At 53.2% G+C, this 18,545-nt stretch overlaps 1 long non-coding RNA gene across 1 annotated transcript; it reads left to right on the top strand.

Moving 5' to 3' along the window:
- The first annotated feature begins 1,688 nt into the window (after window positions 1–1,688).
- Window positions 1,689–7,625, top strand: LOC138061879 (uncharacterized). Its single transcript, XR_011135867.1, has 3 exons — window positions 1,689–2,106; window positions 2,540–2,665; window positions 7,237–7,625. It is a non-coding gene; the product is annotated as an uncharacterized lncRNA (long non-coding RNA).
- The last annotated feature ends 10,920 nt before the right edge of the window (window positions 7,626–18,545 follow it).

The raw sequence follows: 18,545 nt of genomic DNA, 5'->3' as shown, positions 1-18,545 counted from the left end.
TGTGAGTACTGCCTATGTTTTTCAGCTAAAAAACGCCAAACAGAAAAACAGCTAGATTGCATTGGTCAGAGAAATATTGTAAAGCTAAGGGTCAGAAGCCTCTGTACGTGCACCAGTCTAGACTAACTCCAGTGCAACGCTGACAAAACATTTTTCCTTTTTCCCAGCGCCATGTCAGACTTGGAGGCCGCGAGCTCCCGAGCTGGCTGTGCAGAAGGAGTCAGGGTCCCCCGGTGGGCCCGCAAAACAGGGACCCTGGGGAAACAGAGGAGACGCGGTGGTTCAGATCTGGATTTTGCCTTCACTGGGTTATTGGTGAGCCAAATCCGTTTCTGCTCTTCCCCCTTCCCCCACGGAAGTTTTTACGGTTCAGGAATTTGCAAAACTCGCTTTCAGAGGATGGGCAGAGAATGGGTCCTTAGAGGCTATAGGTATTTTTTCAAGCAAGTGTCCTTGCTGGCTGTCACGCTAAGTGGCTAACTTGCTTAGCTTGCGCTTTGGATCAGGTGCCCCAGCCAAGCCACAGGGTATGGTGAAGAGGGGGTTGAACTGGGGTTCAGCCAAGACACTGCTGAACAGCGCTAGGAATTGAAGCGAGGGACTTCAGCTGTGTTTTGCATCCCCTGGTCCGGACTGTAGCAGAGAGCAACAGACTGAACGTTGTTAACAGCGTGCACGGTCACAGCAGAGACAGCCGGTGCCGAGGCCGAAGCCAAGCCCCGTGCGGAAGGGAGCATCGCGCTCGCCCCAGCGGCAGCCGGCGGTTTGTCCTTGGGGGCGAGGGGCTGGACGCCGACCCCGAGGGGCGGCCGTGGGAGGGGGCTGGTTAGCGCAGGAAAACGCATGTCCTTGGTTGAACCTCGCTCCAGCGCTTGGGCCAAGCTCCGTCCTCCATGCGAGGAAAACTCCTTGCAAGGCAAAGCTCCAAATCCTCCCTCTCCCGCTGTCTTCCTTTCGGCTGAACTGGGGATTCAGGCAAAGGCTCTTAATTCCCAGTATGTTGCCTGGGACCATGTTCCAGTTTTAGCTTTCTATAGCGTGTAAAGAGCCCTTGCATAAAGGGGCAGAAGGGCTGGATGGGGAACGGGGGAGCAGCGCGCTCGCGTCAACCAGCCGCACTGCTGCCCTCGCCGGCTCCTTGTCTTGCTTTGAAAGCCTCCCTAGCGCTCTCCTTGCCAAAGCGTCCCGCTGTTCTTCTGGTCCCCTTGAGTTCTCGTCTGTGGGGTACAGGCACCAGCGAGGACTTTCTCCTTTCCTTCCTTCCTTTCTCCCCCCGCCACCAGCATTTCAGCCCACCCCAGCCGTTTGCAGGTGTGAGACAGCGCTGGCCCCACGCACCTCGCAGCTGCAACACGGCAGCCCCAGCGCGGTGCGGGCCCTAAGCGCGAGTTTTTGCCGGCGGCCCCGTCCCCGCTGGCGGCCCAGCAGGGCGCGAACGGTGGGCAGCTCCCGGCAGAGGCCGGGCCAGCTCGGTGCGTGGGGTGCGCGGGCCCCTGGCGCTATGCGCAGGGGGTTTGCACGGCACGGGCCAGGGTTGGGCTGATTTACCCCCTCCGAGAACCTGGCCTTGCTCTGCAGAGGTGGAGGAGCACTGCAGCGAAAGCATCGTTAAATACACAATTTGGAGCTGAAATATCCTTTATCAGAAATTTATAACCCATTTTAAATGAATCCATTCAGGGCCCAGCGAGGGTCTTGGCTGAGGGAGGAGATAATTCCCCGGGTTTATTTATACCGTTAGATAGCTTTTATGCTGGGCTTGTAAAAGAGAGTCTGTGCCAATAAAATACTTTCTCTGCTTGTAAAACTGGAGAGCGTTTTATCGGCGGTGCTGAGACTGGGCTGCCCTGCTAGCTTTCCGTGGGAAGCGGCGGAGCGGGGGCCGGAGCAGCGGGAGGCCCGGACCCGGCCAGCGCTGGCACGTGCCTCCCTGCCGCCGGAGCCGTCCGTGCGGCCGCCTGCTGCCGCTGCTTGTGTGGACGCGAGACGTGCCTAGGCGAGCTAGCGGAAGGAAAGCCCATCGAGGCATAACCTTGTCTGATGTGCCAAAACTCCGTTCGTTAGTCCAACACGAAGATATCACCTGGAAATGGGGAAGGAAAGGAGGTGAGCAGGCTGGACTCCGGCGAAAGTCTCACTCTGCGTTTGCCCTGTTCTTAGGCCCTTTGCACAGAGGTGGGATATTCAGCTATGTGGTCTGTACTGATCCAGCCTAGTTTGCATTCTTACATTCATCATGAGATACGTAGCCTGATGAAGCTCTGCAAGGTTTTGATACCGGCTAAGAGATGACAAGCAGCAATAGTGATTTCTTTCTACTTGCCAACAAAAAAAAAAAGAGAGAGAAAGAACCTGCAATTCCAACCCCCAAAGGGCAGATGTAGTCTTGACTTCTTATGCTAAACTCTCCGCAGACTGAGTTTGCTGCTTGTGTAATGAGCACAGCTTTATCCCGCTAGCGATTGTGGGATAATAACAGCTCTAATGGCAGTGATTCTATTGTAATACAATTTCTGCTGCAAAAATATTGTTATTACAGAAATTGCTGTGACTGGATTGTTGCTGGAGAAACGTTGAATAATCGTGTGCAAAGGGAGGCCAAAGGACACGACGACAGAGCCGTCTGACGACCTCGGCGCAGGGACCGGGAACCTGCGTCTGACAGGTACTGCTGGGGCAGCCAGGAAACGCTCCTTCTCTCCCTTTGCACTGGTTTTGCTCAAAATTGTCATCCTCAGAGAGCTTTAGGAAAAATTTCCCCCTGTCTTCAAAGGCAGTTTTCAGCCAGGAGTGAATGGCCTGCTTAGCAGCTGCTTCTGCGCTTCGCGCTCCCGTTTGCAGCTGCTGGGACTGCTCTGGGAGAGGTCTCCAAGGCTCAGCACCAGAATTAGCTTAGGCAGATAAAGCAAAAGGTGTATTAACACTGAAAGTATCCCAGAGAATGGTTTATGGGGAAATTTGTAACTTGACACGCTGTTTATGTAGGTGGTTTTATTTGTGCTGTACCCAGCTACACTGTTGAAAACAGATGGATTAATGGGAGGAATCTATCATTTATGCAGAGAAAAATAAGGTGATCAAATCAGAATGAATTTTCCCTTCCTTAGAGACAGGAGAGCAATTACAGGACAATGCAGTCTGCGGAGAACTGAGAGGGGCTATTGTATCTGCACAACAGAGAGCAGAAAGGAAACTGGGAAGAAAAAATGGAGAGAGAGAGAAAGAGGGAGAAAAAACCAGAAGAAGCCGTATTATCTGTGACAAGGACACAATGTAAACTAGCAACATCAAAGCGGCAACAGAGGCTTGGCAGAGAGGGAAATTAAGCCGCACAACCTGCTGATAAGACAGGCGGGAGCGGGGTGCGCGGTGGGGAGCGCGGGCGCCTGCGCAGCGCACGGTCCGTCCCGGCAGAGCCGCAGCCAGCGGGCGCCAGGCAGAGCTTGCCGAGGATGCTGCGCGCGGGCGAGGGGGCTCCTGCGGCGAGCCGCCGGGTGGGGAAGCCTCGGGCAATGCCAGCTCTCCCCCCCGCCCCCGTGCACCCCCAAATCTCCCCTGGGGACTTGGAGTGCTCTTCACTGCTTGTAGCTGAAGGGTGGCGTTTCCGCCCGAGGGCAAAGCTAGAAGGAGCGTGGAACCAACAGGAGTCAGTCACCCCCGGCCGCTTGGTTTATCTACTCTAGCAGAGCTTCCTACCTTTCATACTTCGCTTTTTATACCCTCATTTAGCTCCCTTTGTACCTTCCAAAATCTTAAGTGATCTAAGGCAAAATACAAAATAGAGAAATTCATGGCAGTGGCTGATGTGGCCACTGCTTAAGAAGCCGGAACTGAGGAATATTTGTGGCCTTTTAAAATGTGCAAGAATTTCTAGCTTCTCACCTTTTCTTATTCTCGACTCCTAGTTTTCTTCTGATCCCCGAAAGGTATTCTAGGTGATTAAAAGAAATGGATAGGAAATGCAGCCATCTCCCAATTTGGAGTAGAAGTGTTTCGACAGCACTTTTTGTTCTGCAGGCCATTTCCTGCTGTCCATGCACGCCATGGAAGAATCCAGGAAAGTGCAATTAGGGTAATGAGCTGCAATTTCAAACTATGGAAAGCAGTCAAACACAAAGCAAAACCCAGCGAAACTCCGTATTATTGCTATTTTGGTCAATGCTTGAACCCTCGAGTTCTGTGCGCAGCAGTCCATGTTTCAGGTTAATAGCAGGCTGCAAATGCCCCAATCATTTCCCTCACAATGCTCCTTAATTGTATTTAGACCTGTTTCTACAGGCTTGGGCGACATTTAGAGAGAACAATGCGGGGTTTGCTTGTCACAGCAATATACCGCTGGGCTGGATTATCTGCTTGGCGCTGCTCATAGGGTTTAACAAAGTAATGAGCCTGGCACTACTTTTGTTGCTTTTTCTAACTCAATGCAAAAATTTTTTTTTCACCTGCCCAAATAGAGACCTGAGTAATGAAAGCGTGAGAGCAGCACAAATGTTCTGCTGACTTAAGAGAAAGCAAGAAGTAATTCCAACAGGGAAGCAGGGAGAGGCTGCTGAGGCTGGTGCCTTGTACCTTCCTGTAAGGCAGATGTGGAGGAGGGCGGAGAGGGGTCGGGGTGCCGCAGCGAGCAGCGGATGGGTGGCCGGGGGCACTCGCGCTTCGCAGGGAGCGACGTCTGTGCCAGCTCAGCCTGCCACGCGCCAGGCAGCTCGCTTTGGAAATTGTCCCAGGCGAAAATTTTACTTGGAGATTGAGGAATAGCTCATGTGAACAGAGAGGAAAATGAGCCTGGAGCTCACTGCAGTCCCTGGACAGTGGCTGCCAGGACGGCAACTTTGCAGACACTGATAAGAAGGGAAAAATGCAGTGTATAGTTAAAGCAGGCGTCCCCAGGAAAGCATTTAGAAAAGCAGTGGCGTTTCATAGAGTCAGTGGTGGCACTGGAGCCATTAAACATTGTTTATTCTTTGTCACACAAGCTCATCCAATGTCCTGGAGATTTTGGGCCAGCCATTTCATTTCCATGAGAACTGGATTTCTGGGTGGTGAGTTCAGCCTGCAGTAGGATTTGGCTGTGTTGGGCGTTTTGTAACGGCTCTGGAAACAAAAAGCTGGAAAAAAGCCATCACCAAAGCTGCTTTGCGCGGAGGCTGACCAGCTCCTCCGTTATTGGTGCAGAGCGGAGCCCTCAGCGAGGATGCCGAACACTTTATTTCTGCAGACTCCAGTGCATCTGGCATGAGTGCAGTACGTAAATATTTAGCTGGTTTGTTTTCAATATCCCAGATCAGCAAATCCCCTTCAAAGGAGGCGCGAAGAAACTCTCTGTCCTCCAACATATCGTCTGTTCCCTGTGCTGGGTGCAGCCCCACCTCCGCTCTGACTTGTCTCTTGTAACACAGGAGAAGGAAACTCGCAGCCTTCCGAAACAGGGGAATAGCTTTCATCATGATCCATGGCCAAAAGCTTAATAAAAAAAGTGTGTTTCCTGGCTGAATCCCCGGCTAGTGCGTTTAGAGATGTAGGTTTGCTGTCTATAGGCGCAGGCATAAAGCAGGCGGCTGCCCGAGGAGCAGTGACAGTGCGGGAAGGGGAAGGTGCAGCAGGAGCTCCTGGGAACGGCGGAGGCGCCTGGCTGCTGCCGTACGGGCGCGCAAGGCAGCGCCGAGCTCCGCTCCTCGCTTTGCCTGCTAGCCTGCTGTTTCTCTGCAGGGACGCTTGCGGGTGGTGGCTCTTCCTGCAGGTAGAGCAGCCTCGTAACGCTGCCCTTTTGTCAGTAGCAGTAGTGATTTCTGTAAAATGTGAGGAAATAATGTCTAGTCTGACTGGTATTTTAGAGTCTTAACTTTTGCACGGTGTCGTGGTTTTGGAGCCTGAGTCCAAGGATAGGCTTAGCTAAGTACAGCCTTAGTCTAAACATGAGCACTAGCAAAGCTTTGGCAGTTCCCCGTCCCTGCTGCCTGGCTACTGTGGGAAAATCACCGTCCTTGGTGTTGGCTGGCACCCTCAGCCGTGCTAGTCTGATTCTGGTCTGGGGGAAAAAATTAAAAACCTATTAGCATCTCTCTGTAATGAACATATTAAAAACATTACTAGGCTTTTCATGTTTTGTAATGAACTTTCTAGAAAATATGATATTGTTTTTTCTAGTCAACCCTCTATTGGAGTGTTATTGATTTGCACAAAACAGTACAAAACCGTATTCTTCTCAGGCTGCTGGGTAAGGACAGACTTGTGTTAGCTAGTTCCTCTTAAGAGGTTTAGCTGAGCATGGACGACGTGGTTGAGAAAGCTTTAATTCCTTCTCTGGGATATTAGTGTACAGCGCAGCGTTTGCACTGCAGACACTGCACCCGAGCAGCACTCTTCTGTTGCTTCTAGCCAAATAGCCACAGAAATAATTGCTTGGGAGGAAAAATTTCTCCTTTTTGATAGTATCACAGGCAGGCCCCCCTTGTTCTCGCTGCTGGGCACGCGTTTCTCCGAGACGAGCCCTGCCCGAAGCGTTGGCGCCGACCCGGCACAGAGGGCAGGAGCGAGAAAGCGGCGTGCCGAAGAGCCGTCGGGGCCGGCAGAGCCCGGCGGGCGGCAGAGCAGACAGCAGCTAGTTGCACGGGTCTGACGCTGACCCCGAACCGCTGACTCCGGAGATGAGCCTCCCCGGGGCCCCGCGCCGCGGCCGACCGGGCTGCGCTGATCCCCAACGCGCGTTGAGCCCTGGCGGGCGGCGCGGGGGCGCTGACGCCCGGTGGGCGCCTTGGTGGCGGAGCAGGCAGGGATGCTGCCAGCCAGCTCCGGTTAGAGCAGCGCCGGGACCCAGGGGCGCGTTTCCCCGCGCGGCTTTGCAAAACCTCCCGTGCGCCGCGGGGGATCGCCGGGGCGCCTGCCCCCTTCTGCTGCGGGCAGCCGGCACTGCGAACCCGGCCGTGCTGTTTTGGATAAAGAAGCTGTTGGTGGCTGGCGTTACCCCGCAGTAAACCTGGCGGCTTGTTTTTGCGCGTGATTATTATTTCCGCAAGATTATTATTGTTAACAGTAGGCCAAATCGGAGACCCTGCTCCAGACAAGGGGACGGCAGGTCACTCCTGAGCTGTAACTACAGCATTTAAGAGCAGTCCCGGCTGGGGGTGGGGGGGAAGACGGAAGACCTTACCGATTCTTACAGCTATATTCTCAATCCGGTGCCCTTGAAATCAATGCCAAATAAACGTTATTTGTCATTGTATTAATATATTACAGGCATGCTTAGCTGTCCTGAGCGCTGGGGGAAACATCACTATGATTTGTGGGCAAAGCAGAGAGACCGTCCCAGCCCTGAAAACTTCAGAAGCCAAGGGGACAAGACAGAGGGGAAAAAAAGAAAAACTACACAAATTTTACAAACGTCGGCTCAAGGCATGGAGAGACAAAGACGTGAGCTGGTGGAAAATTTTGGCCAAAGCTTTTCTTGGATGAAGACTGCGGTTTGGATTTGTTGAAGTATTTTGGAAATGTATGTAAATTTCATCTATTTTAGCCTATAATGCTGCATAAAAATAAAAGTGCTTTGTTTCGTCTTTTTAAAAATGAATCACTGCATTTTAAAATTTGAAATGATGTTTCCTTTCAAAGTTAATTTCAGTTGTATTAAAAAAGAAAAAAAAGAAGGAAAAAAAAGAAAAAGCTCTGAAAAATGAAACATTTACTTCCAGACTGGGCATACTTGATGTGACGCAGTTTTCCGTCCGCCCCTGCTTTGCTGCCGATGAGCAGGAGAAGCGGGTATTTGCACGGCTCTCCAGGAGGTTTGCCCTTGCAAACGTCTCAGGCTGCGACGCGCGCCGGCTCTTCCCCGTAGCCGGGCCGTGCCTTCCCTCGCTCGGCGGGCATGGATGGAGCCCACCAGCGTGCAGAAGTGCGAGTGAAGCGTTACAACCAGACCGAGCGTGGGAGGGTTGCTGAGGCCGGGGCTTGCCAGACGCGCTGTGCCCCGGGTGCGGCCATCCAGCCCCTTCCAGGCGACGGCCGAAAGCCGCCTGGCGTGCAAGCTGCGTCGCGGCCCGGGGGGCCCAGCGCACAGGCGGGGCTCCTCTAGCTGCCTCGTGATGCTCCCTGCACGAAGCGCCCGGCGTCCCTTTCCCTCGCCGGTCTCGTCGAGCAGTTTTGAGAACGCGGGGCTTTCCTCAGCGCCGCTCTCGGAGCTGGATGCTTCTGCCCCAAACGCACAGCTCGTCTTCTAATGACTGTGAATGAACACATGCAGCGAGCTAGCGTGGAGCCCAAGCACGCTATTTGTTATAAAATTCATTTTTCTAACTATTAAAGTAATAACTATAATCAATCTCCTCCTTGCTAAAGCACAAGCATCCACACACCGCCCGTTCTCAGCAAGTAGGTGCAAAATAACTTACGTCAATAGAATAAATACCACTTTAAATGGCGCAGGATGACAGTGACTAATGACACATTATATACACATTAAAATATTGTTTATATTTACATCTATCATGACAGCGAAGTGTGCAAGTCTCTGAGCCTCCACCAAACCAGAGACGCGCTCTGGGCCCCGCTGAGAGCTCGGCCTGGCTAGCGGTCTCTGCTAATGCACCCGTGGGCAGCCTGGCCGTCACGCGGGCGCAGAGGCAAAAGGCTGGGTCTCCCTCAAGTGCCAAACTGCAGGTTTCTAGCTATAGTTAACAGCCGTTTGGAGAAAAAACATGCATCTCCTCTTCTGACCCTGGAATGCAGGACGTTTTCAAAGCGGGCTCCTCAGCTGTGCCTAGAGGTTAAGATTACACATATGTACTAACCACGCGTATTCAAACAGCCGTCGCAGCAAACTCAGTCCGTTTCCTCCAGTCCAGCGCAATGCTGTGGAGAGCCTGCGTGAGCAAATATAGATGCAGCGCCCCCGCACAGACTGCCTGCCCGTACCAGGGTGACCTGTCTCCCTGAGCAGACGCAGGGGTGCCCGAGCACAGGGCACCCCGAGGGAGCGTGTTACACTTCTCTCCCTGGGCAAAGGAGCACAGCTAAGCAGCATGGGGAGCTTGGACAAGGCCTTAAGTCTTCCCCGCCTTGAGAGGAAATAAGAGACTTTGCTCCTTGAAGTTTTGCATGAACTGTGAAGCACAACCAATCCTGAGCAGCATTCGGGGATCTGCAATTCAGATGTCGTTAGCAATTCTGAGTTTTCTCTGTCTACCCAAAATTACGTCAAGGATAGTTCCAGGGGCTTCAAAGAGCCTAGCATCACCTCCTGCCGGCACATCTGCGGAGCAGAGCTGAGCAAAGTCAAACTGTCGCTCTCACAAAGATTTGCAGTGGTGCCTGTTGCGAGCTCATGAGCGGTGCTGCGTGACGTGGGGCGCGCAACAGCGGAGCACTGGCCCCGCTGCCTACAGCTCGCTCTCAGGCCCTCCTTCCTCGGGTTGGTGCCTCAGCGCTGCACCTCTGATAGCCTCACTGCCTCACCAGAGACTGCGCTCCTCTTTATGTCGAAAAGGGCATCTTCATCAGGACGGATTAATTTTCCAGGATGTATGCATCCTTTCTCCAAACAGATAGTTAATATAAGGCAAAAAGTTTTCTGTTGCCATCACCCATGCTGGTATCAAGGAGCCTGGATGGACACCCAGGCGCTCATTAGCCTTAGTAATAGGCATTTCCCAATTATAATTTGTCTGATTCTCCCCACTCCCTTTGTAGTGGTGAGGAGAGCACTTGCAAACTTGCATGTGTTTTAATTGCTTTGCACCCCTCCATCGCTCGCAGCCCTGGAGCTGAATGCCCTTGTCAAAGCCATGCTACTGATGTGGCAAGGAGATGACTCATGTCCTTTTCCGTGTGTTTAGCCTTACTGTTAGAAATGGGGGAGTTTCTTATAAAGCCAGCTCAGTCGTGAATACATTACAGCAACGCCAAACATAGATGCTTATAGCACTGTTTTGGGTAGAATGAGGTAATAGGTTTGGTGGGAGTAGTCGGGAAGGAAATACAGTCTAGAGGCTAGCACACGAACTGAGGGTTTTGAGAAGGGTTTCACTCCGTTTTGCACTGATCGAGGATATGAATTCATCTTCAGCAAAACTTTCTGTTCCTCTCTTTCCTTTCCAACCTGTTGCACGAGCCAGCCATGTAAGCAGCAAGCTCTCTAGGGAAGGGTATCCTGCTGCATTGCTGTTAGCAGTGTGCTAGCCGCCTGAGCGAGATACACGGATTCCTGCTCCCCTTCCACAGTCTTTACTTCTAATGTTTCTTAACCCGCTAAGGGGTAAGGGCTTGTCATAGCCATATGCTCATGACTCAGCCATCTTATTAATCACCACCGAAGCACCACATTACAGCTTCTTTAGCAAGGATTTCAGCTGTAGCCTCTGTTTCACCGCTACTCTATTTTGTGAAAGCGGGCAAGCCATCTGACCTCTCTGACTCGCCCCCGAACGCTGGCTCTGCAATCCCATTGCAAAATGGGAAGCAATTTATCTGCTTCATGAAGAATTCATTAGCTAATGTTTGCAAAGGGCATCAAACAAATAAGTGCTAACTCTACTTGCACTAAGTCATCACATTGGCTTCTTTCATCAACATAATTAGTTGTTGCTTGGTTAATGTCACCTTCTCTGAATGCACTTTCAGGGCTTAGTGATCCATGATCTTATGACCAGAATAGTCCATGAGCTTTCTCTTAACTAATTTCATATGCTTGCTTTGCAAATGATTTGATTTTCCGGCAGGTTCTCAGCTGGGGCGGTACCTGCCTTCCAAGGGAACTGTGCCTGATTGAAGCAGAAGCAGAGCTGGTGTGCTAAAACCCAAAACTTAGCGAATGAAATGTAAAGAGCTAGTGAAGGCAGATACGCTAACTGCTCTTGCAATAGCAGTCCCACAGTCAGAAGGCTGCTGTGCCACTGCAGTCCCATTTCATCTCACTGTCCTTAAGCAGCACCAAACATTTTCAGACAAGGGTGGTGAAATTCTAGAAGGACTTTTGGCCACTTCCCAATTAAAAGGTGCAGATAAATTCTCTTTGAACAGTAACAATCGTTGGAGTTGCCTTCTGGAACGTACTTTTTTCTCAATATCAAATCAGCGGACCTCCTTCAGCGTCACCAGGGCACCCAGCAGAGCAGCTGGGGACTGCACGCCACGGGCCAGCGCCAAGCGGCGCTGGCTGAGGCGCTGTCCCCGCAGCTCCATCCCAAGCCCCAGAAGGGAGCTGAATGACCCTGAAATGATCCATTTGTGCCAGTTTTGCTTTGTGGACTCTTCTGGCTGGGCATGCTCTACTGATGTGGACCTCCTTTCCATGCCAGGCCCACTTTGTGCTTGCAGAGGTCAAAACCAAGCAATACAGGTGTACAGGTACATCTAACCAGAGCGGACCCAAACTCAGAGCTGATATATCCCTGGGAGGGAGCTGGCACTTCATTTTCTTCAACCATCTGGAACTCCTGCTAGGGCTGTGATTTTCTGCTGAGATTCATTCCCTGTCTGAACTAATAGAAGCAGCAGAGGGACAATCAATTCTTTGGAAATAGCCTATTGCTTCATGTGCTTTTTGAACAGAGTGAGATTTCTGTCCCCTTCCCCAATCTTGATTCAGCGTCAGTATGTTGCTGCCTGCTATGTGCATGCTCTGCACCGTGATGGTGGATTCAGGTGATCAGGTGGAGATGAAGTTATAGGCTACCGTGTGTTTCTCAAAGGCGAGTGTGTTTGCACTTGGCTTAGGCCAAGCTCACGTGGTCAGTGGTGCAATGCATCTCACTGGGAATGAGCTCTGGACTGTATTTCAGAATAAATGCTGTAATTACAATTGGCATTTCTGAGTCTCCTGCTGGCAGCAGCCAGCCGTCTCGCTGACAAAACGCTGTTATTTGTGTGGCTGGCTGTGCAGGGGATCCGTGGAAGAGATGCAGAATCAGAGGCACCTGTTTACACAGCATTAACCCAGCTGTTAGCAACAATTCCCACTCTCATTCCCTTGTCCTTCCAGCATGATGAGGGAGGGAAAGAAATAATCCCCCACTGGCCCACTTGCCCTCCTTTAAAGCCTGCGGCCTTGATTGTGGTGTCAGCAGGACAGTGCCGGGATGAATTCAGTGTGGTGCAGCTGCCCAGCACAGGACCCAGATGAAACTTGGATTTTCCAGGGCTCAGAGCTAGACCAGGCTGCACGCTTGAGACCCAGCCTCTTCATGCCTGTATCACCGAGAAGCACCTCGATGTATGGCGCAGCGATGCAACGTTCACTGCCAGGTTTAGTAGCATAGGGATGCCTTCTCTGTTGAGGCTGCAGACACAAGGGGCTGCGTATCAAAGCGCTGCCGGTCTGGGCAGCTGTCCGTCCCCGAGAGCAGCCCTTCGCCCCTGCTCGATCACACAGCTGGCTGCGGCAGGCTCTCCCGGCAGCGAGAGCTCTCAGCCCCCTCGAGACAGTGACCGCAACTGGTGCTTGCGGGAGAGGCGGGAGGAAGCGCTCGAGCCGGTGATGCCTCGGCAGCTATTTGCAACAACCCTACATCCCTGTGCTCTGCCTTGCTGATGTCTGCCTGATATTTACGGCACACTCAGAGGTGGGGGAGCAGACACTTCAGCGTTTAATATCCTTGGTTTTATGTAAGTGTGTCTGTGGCTTTCAAGTGCATCTCCGTGCACTCTACTGCTTTACTGGTCTGAGCTTTGTTTGCTGCGACAGTCAGGTGCTGCTGTCAGAGATGCTTATGTGGGAAAGTTCAGGTCTGCTCTTTCTGCTAGCTCTTCTCCCACAGAGGCCAGTAACCCTTATTTTTGTGCATGCAGCTGCATCTCAAAGCAGCCAGTTTCTGTGCAGAGACGACCATCACATGGTGTGACTCGTCAGGCCGGGGCTGGGGTGAGACCCGAGCTGGACTGGTGGGACAGCTCACAGAGTACTGCGTGCAGTGTCGTGCTCCAGTATTCTTTTCCCTCATCTGCGAAAGCAACAAAAGCACATTTAGAACAGCTTCACAGCTAGGAAAACAGCCCCCAGTAGAACAAAAAAAGATATTAGTCATTAGCATTTGCATAGGCCTTTCCAGCTGTGGAGATGAGAACGGTTTGCAGAAGCGGATCCATTTTATCCGCACGCAGGCAGAGCGGCTGAGACAAGCAGCCTCGTCCGCTAACCCCTTGGTGGAGCTGGGGAGCAGAACTCGCTCGGCCCGGCTCCCACTCCCACGCATGAGCCTTCCCATCAGCAATAACCACCGGAATTCAATGTCCCACGCCTGCTAGGCTTCCTGCTTGGCAAAACCCACTCGTACCTCTTTCATGCAGCAAACGTTTTTGCCTTCAGTGAGAGAAGGTGAGAATCTGTACCGAGCTGTGAACACGCAGCCCGTTTTGGGGAGCTTTGCATGTTATTGAATGTTTTGTTGCGAGAGTGACCTTCGTGCTGCACAGCGCCCTGCGAGCAGCAGGAGGTGAGCAGCCGTGTCAGGAGGGGGTGCGACGGCGCAACCCTGAGCCGTCGTCTCCCTGCCTCCTAGGAGCTGCCAGCCCCTGGAAAGAGCAAGCGCCTTCCGCAGGAGCCTGGCCCGGGAGTCGGTCGGCAGTTTCCAGCCTGAATGTGAGGAAAAAGGAGCCTGGCATGACCTGAGTAAGAATATTCTCTGGGAAAAAAAAAAAAAAAAAAAGGGGGTCACATTTGCAAGCACGTTTGTGGCACTGTGCAATTGCCGGACGTTCCCCCAAATATCTTGCCTAGGTGCAAGGGCGGAGGGGAACGGGACAGGCAGGCTGAGAGTGAACATCCCCGTGCTGTGCTTACGGGCGGTCGTTGTGAGTCTCGGCTTCCCTGGCATCAGTGCGGAGAGGGGAGCGCGTGAGCCCACCGGGGCATAGCGGCACCCGCAGTCCTCGGCAGCCCCTGCCGCGCACAGAGCAGCTTTCTGGCAGCGAGGGCACTGGGCACTGCCCAGCCGGACAAGGCTCGCCGCGCGCACGCTCACCTTCCGCGTGGGAACCCCCCTCCGCAGGGGCGGCAATGCCGAAGCGATAGCGGTAGGGTGGCCCGCGTGCTATCCGCAGTGGAAGAGGAAAAACAGCAGGAGCCGGCCGGCCCCGCTCCTGCGGGGGGAAGCAGCTCTGCCAGCGCTGCTGCTTGCAGGTGGAGGCGACAGGGCGAGCCTGACTTGCCAGCCTGTTTACGTCTAAAATTAGAAGTGAAATGAGAGGATATTATGCTTATAGTTTCCGGACAATTAAATGTAAATATAGTCACTTGCTGCGGCTTTCCTGCTAGGCGCAGAGCTCCGTCAAACAAGCAGGGGCCCTGGTCCCGCTCCGCGGAGGGGCCACGCGCGACCCAGAAGCTGCCTGGCCCGGGGAGGTTAAGGACTCTGCGGAGTCCGAAAGAAAAACTGCGAGGGGAGATTAAAAACAGGGGATTTGCCCCCCCTCCCTTTTATTGGGCTCTAAACAACAGGCAAATCCTGCTCGGTGGCTTGAGGCGGCTCTGCAGCCGGAGCGGCCGGCCCCGAGGCAACGCGGCGCCTGACTTGCGGCTCTCGGTTCCCTAGCAACGAGGCACAGCGCGGAGATGCGCTCGGCCTCCTCGCAGCCACGTGTTGCAGCCATTAACGTTCATCACCGCTGCGTGAGGCAGGCCGAGGGCAAAGGCGGGAAAGGAGAGGGGAGGGCGCGGGTGTGCGAACGAGCGCGGGGCCGGGGGGCAGAGGCGGGACGGAGAGCCAGGGTGGACCCGCACCTCCCCGCGCGCCCCTGCAACGCAGCCAGCGCTGGTGCTGCACGGGGCCGTGTTAGGCCGGGGCAGCGCGTGCACGCCTGGGCCGTGGGAGCAGGCGTCCTGCCGCGCGCCCGGTTTCTGCCTTCGCGGCAGAGCTCTCTTGCAAGGAGACGGACAATTACATTTTGCCGGGCCCGGAAACGCTCGGTGCCCTCTGCACTATGAGCGTGTTCCTCTCGTTCAGCAGCGTCCCTCACAGCAGCTTCGACCAAGCCGGGCGAGGTCAAGCTTACACGCTCAGCAACGTGCCGTACTGTATTGCAAAGCCCCGGAGGGATTATCCTTGCAATATTGCATAATCGATTCATTAATATGATAACAACTGCAACGCTGTGTAAACCAGCAGGTCCCCGTAGCGGCCCCTGTGGAGCAGTACTAAGCACAGGGGAGTCTGCGGAAAAAAAAAGGAAGAGGAGGGAGTCGATGGCGTCATAGTACGGCCAACGCCAACAGATCCCAAAGCCTGAGCAGCTCCGGAGACTGCCGGGCAAAGGCGGTGACTAAACCTGGGGTGCCGAGCTGCTGCTTGCCGGCAGTGCTGAGCGCCTGTCCCCTGCACACCGGCTCCATTTCCTTCTTCTGCGTGTGACTTCTCTTTTGGAATAGGAACTCCAGAGCAAAGAAACACCGCCAGATTAAAACCCAGCCCTTAATCTCCTGCTTGCTCCCCTTGTCTCGTGTTCAGCACAAAAACGCCGGGAAATACGCATTTGGAGAGCCTGCCCCGCGCAGTTCCTGCTAAACGGCCTAAATTACTTTTGCGGTTTAAACCAAGCTCAGAGAACAGATTGCTTCAGCTTGCTTAAAAAAAAAAAAGCCACTTTCTTAAGCCCCCCGCGCGAGGCTGGTGCCCTGGCCCGGTAATTGAGTTGTCCTGCGCTGTAACAGCAAGCGATCTCTCAGCAACGGCCAGGCAGGGCGGCCGGGAGGAGCGGAGCAGCAGCAGCAGCTGATGCCTTCCGTGGGCTGGGAGCGGCGGGAGGATGAAGAGGGCGCAGAGCATTTCCTGGTTTGGAAAATAACACGTGGAGAAACAGAAGGTGGTCACCTCTTCGATTTGGGGGTGTCCTTCTGAGGGCTGAGCTGCTTGCGGCGGCAGCAAGCAGCGGGCGGCGCAGGAGAGGAGGCGGGGGGCTGCCGAGAAGGAAGGGCCGTGCGTGGGCTGCACAGTGCAACGTCTGCAAAACGTGATGTGTGGCCAGGCTTTCGGGCAAACGGCGTTACAGCGGGGCAGCGAAGTGACTCTGTGAGACCACACGCCAAACCGGGGCTGCTGCAGCGAAAGCTCCTTCCTCAGCCGGCCCCGAGGTGGGCAGGCAGGGCCGCAGGGAGATGGACAACCTGCCTGGGAAACGCATTTCACTGTCCTGCAAAAGCTCAGAGCAAACAACTTTTTTTCCATCACAATCCCAGTGGGACGTGAGAGCGTTAATCAACAAAAATAAAAAAAAAACACTCAAACCACCTGATCCTCCTTCTCTCTCAAGTCACCTAACTCTGGGTTTGCCCGCTGCAGTATTGGCCTGTATTTACCCCCATGGCTGCAGTGAACTGTCTTCTAACCGTGCGACGAGAGCCCTCAGCAGCACAAATCCCAGCCTGTTTGTTGGCGGGTGCTTTAGGGACACTTCCGCTTGGATAGCTGTGGAAGACGGGGACAAAAGTGGGAGGGAGAGCTGGAGAAAGGGAGAGATGTCCCTCCCTCACATACTTAATTTGACAGTGCTCAGTCCCAGCTCCCTTTCCAGCCGAGACCATAGCAGGACCCCAAGGCTGAGTGCCGCGGTGCGAAGTTGGACCTTGCCACCCACCTCGGCCAAGCAGGGCCTTTGCAAGGGCAGCATCTTGGCAGCCCCTGCTCGGCCTCAGCGGCTTGCTCCTGCCCCCGGCCCGGCCCCAGCGCCCCCCCAGCACGGCTTGGGCCCTGCAGCTACGTCTCATAGGTTGTGCAGAGCTCAGGGTGGGAGCAGGCAGCTACTGCTGGTCACAACTGCGCTGGTAGCACCTGGGCCTGCCTGCATCACGTTGAGGAGGACAAGCAACTTTGAAACACCTGAGATAATAAAGGCCTTATGCCTCGTCATGCCGGCAGGCTGGGATGGAGGTTAACACATGTTTAATTGACCCCTTGCTCAGTAATTGCTTACAGGGGGAAGTAGCAACAGATTTAGAATATTTAATTAAATACTAAAATTTGGTAGCAAATTAATTAACATGTAACATTTCCTTCCCTAACAAACACTTCTTAAGACAGGGTAGGCAAGGCAACATTAATTGTAACAATTAATTAGGAATTAAACTGATAATGGGCACAGCTGCTAACAATTAAGAGCTAATTATGTCAAGCACTTTAACCATTTCAGCAGGGAAGCGGGGGCAGGTGGGAGAGGATGAGCCGATGGGGTGTTAAGTGGTGCCAGCCTTCCTGAGACCTTTATAAGGAGCCTCTGGGGGAAGGGGGTTGAGATGCTGCTCCCTGCAGGAGAAGGCTTTTTGGGGTGGTTGTGCTGGGAGGCTGCTCTGCGTCAAGGTAAGAGTGCGGCTCGGTGCAGCGGGCTTGTCTGCGGGGACTCGTGGTGTGCGAACAGGTGGGTGTCTTTCTGGGCTGTGGAGTTGAAATTGGTTGATGAGGAGCTTGTTGTCTTTTGGTGGTGGTTTTTTGGGGGAGGGCTGGCTGGCCTCAGCGCGGCTGTAGCGAGCTGAGGTAGAACAAGGCCTGCCCTGCTGCAGGGTGAGGCTGGGCTGTGGTGGAGGACAGTGGTTGTGTCCTGTGGCCCTGGCTGCCTTTTTCTGCTGAGATGGGGCATGGTGTTGCTGCAGTGGACAGGCAGAGCCCCTCAGGGCTGCCTTTAGAGGAGTGAGAGGCTTTTCTCCTGAAGCTGAGAAGTGTTTCAGGTTTGGTGGCACACTTCCCTCGTGCATAGAGAAGTGGCCCCTGGAGCTATCTTGGGTCCCAGTGATCCCTTGTGGAGCAGTTGCTGCTCCTGTGGCAGCACTGTGATGGGCTGAGCAGGTTTAAAGTGTCCCAGGTGTCTTTGTGTGCTTATATTGGGCTTTGTTTCTGCTGGGGGTAGCAAGCTCTGGCTTGCAGATCAGCCTCTTGGGTTGTATGCTTCCTTCTGTGGGAAGATGGAGCTGGTGTGATGGTAAAAGTGCTTCTGGCATCCCACCTGCCCAAAGTAGTGAAGATGCTGGTGGGGGAGTAAAAAAGATTGTATTGTAACTGCAATGTAAACCTGAGTCATGTGGTGATACCTCTTGTTTCTTAAGTGGAGTGTCTGGTAGAAAATCCTGTTTCAAATGGAAATTGGTAAGCTGAGAATAAACTTAGTCTATAAATCAGAAGGCTGTTGCTCTGCATCAAGGGAGTGAGGTTCTGAGATGCTGGTACTGTGGGGGTCTGGGGAGCAATAAATTCAATTGGGTGCTGAGTAAGGCTGGATATGTTTATGGAAGTAGTTATATGATGTGATGACTGCATTAGCAAGGACTGAAGAGGTCTCTTACAAAGCAATGTGTTTATCTTGGCATGTAGGGAATATATACTGTCTTCTTGATCCATGTTTGGAAGGCTTTCAAGCCCTCAGGTTGTACAGGAACATCAAATTTTTCCTGTTTTAATTTAAGGAGAATGAACTCTCTTAAGCTTTGTTCTATGGAAAATCTGCCATTTCTCAATACTTTGTTTTCAACTTGGTTTGGAGAAATAACACTTTTGTGTTCCAAAACCCTCAAGTCTCTTTTGGCTGCTTCTAGCTTCTAAAGTCAGTGGTGTGTCTGATGCTGAGGAAGCAGG

This window comes from Struthio camelus, chromosome 22 (genome assembly GCF_040807025.1).
Source record: "Struthio camelus isolate bStrCam1 chromosome 22, bStrCam1.hap1, whole genome shotgun sequence".
In the NCBI taxonomy this organism is placed as follows: domain Eukaryota; kingdom Metazoa; phylum Chordata; class Aves; order Struthioniformes; family Struthionidae; genus Struthio; species Struthio camelus.
Note: the sequence above shows the minus strand (reverse complement) of the source record. Positions and strands in the feature narration are given on the sequence as shown.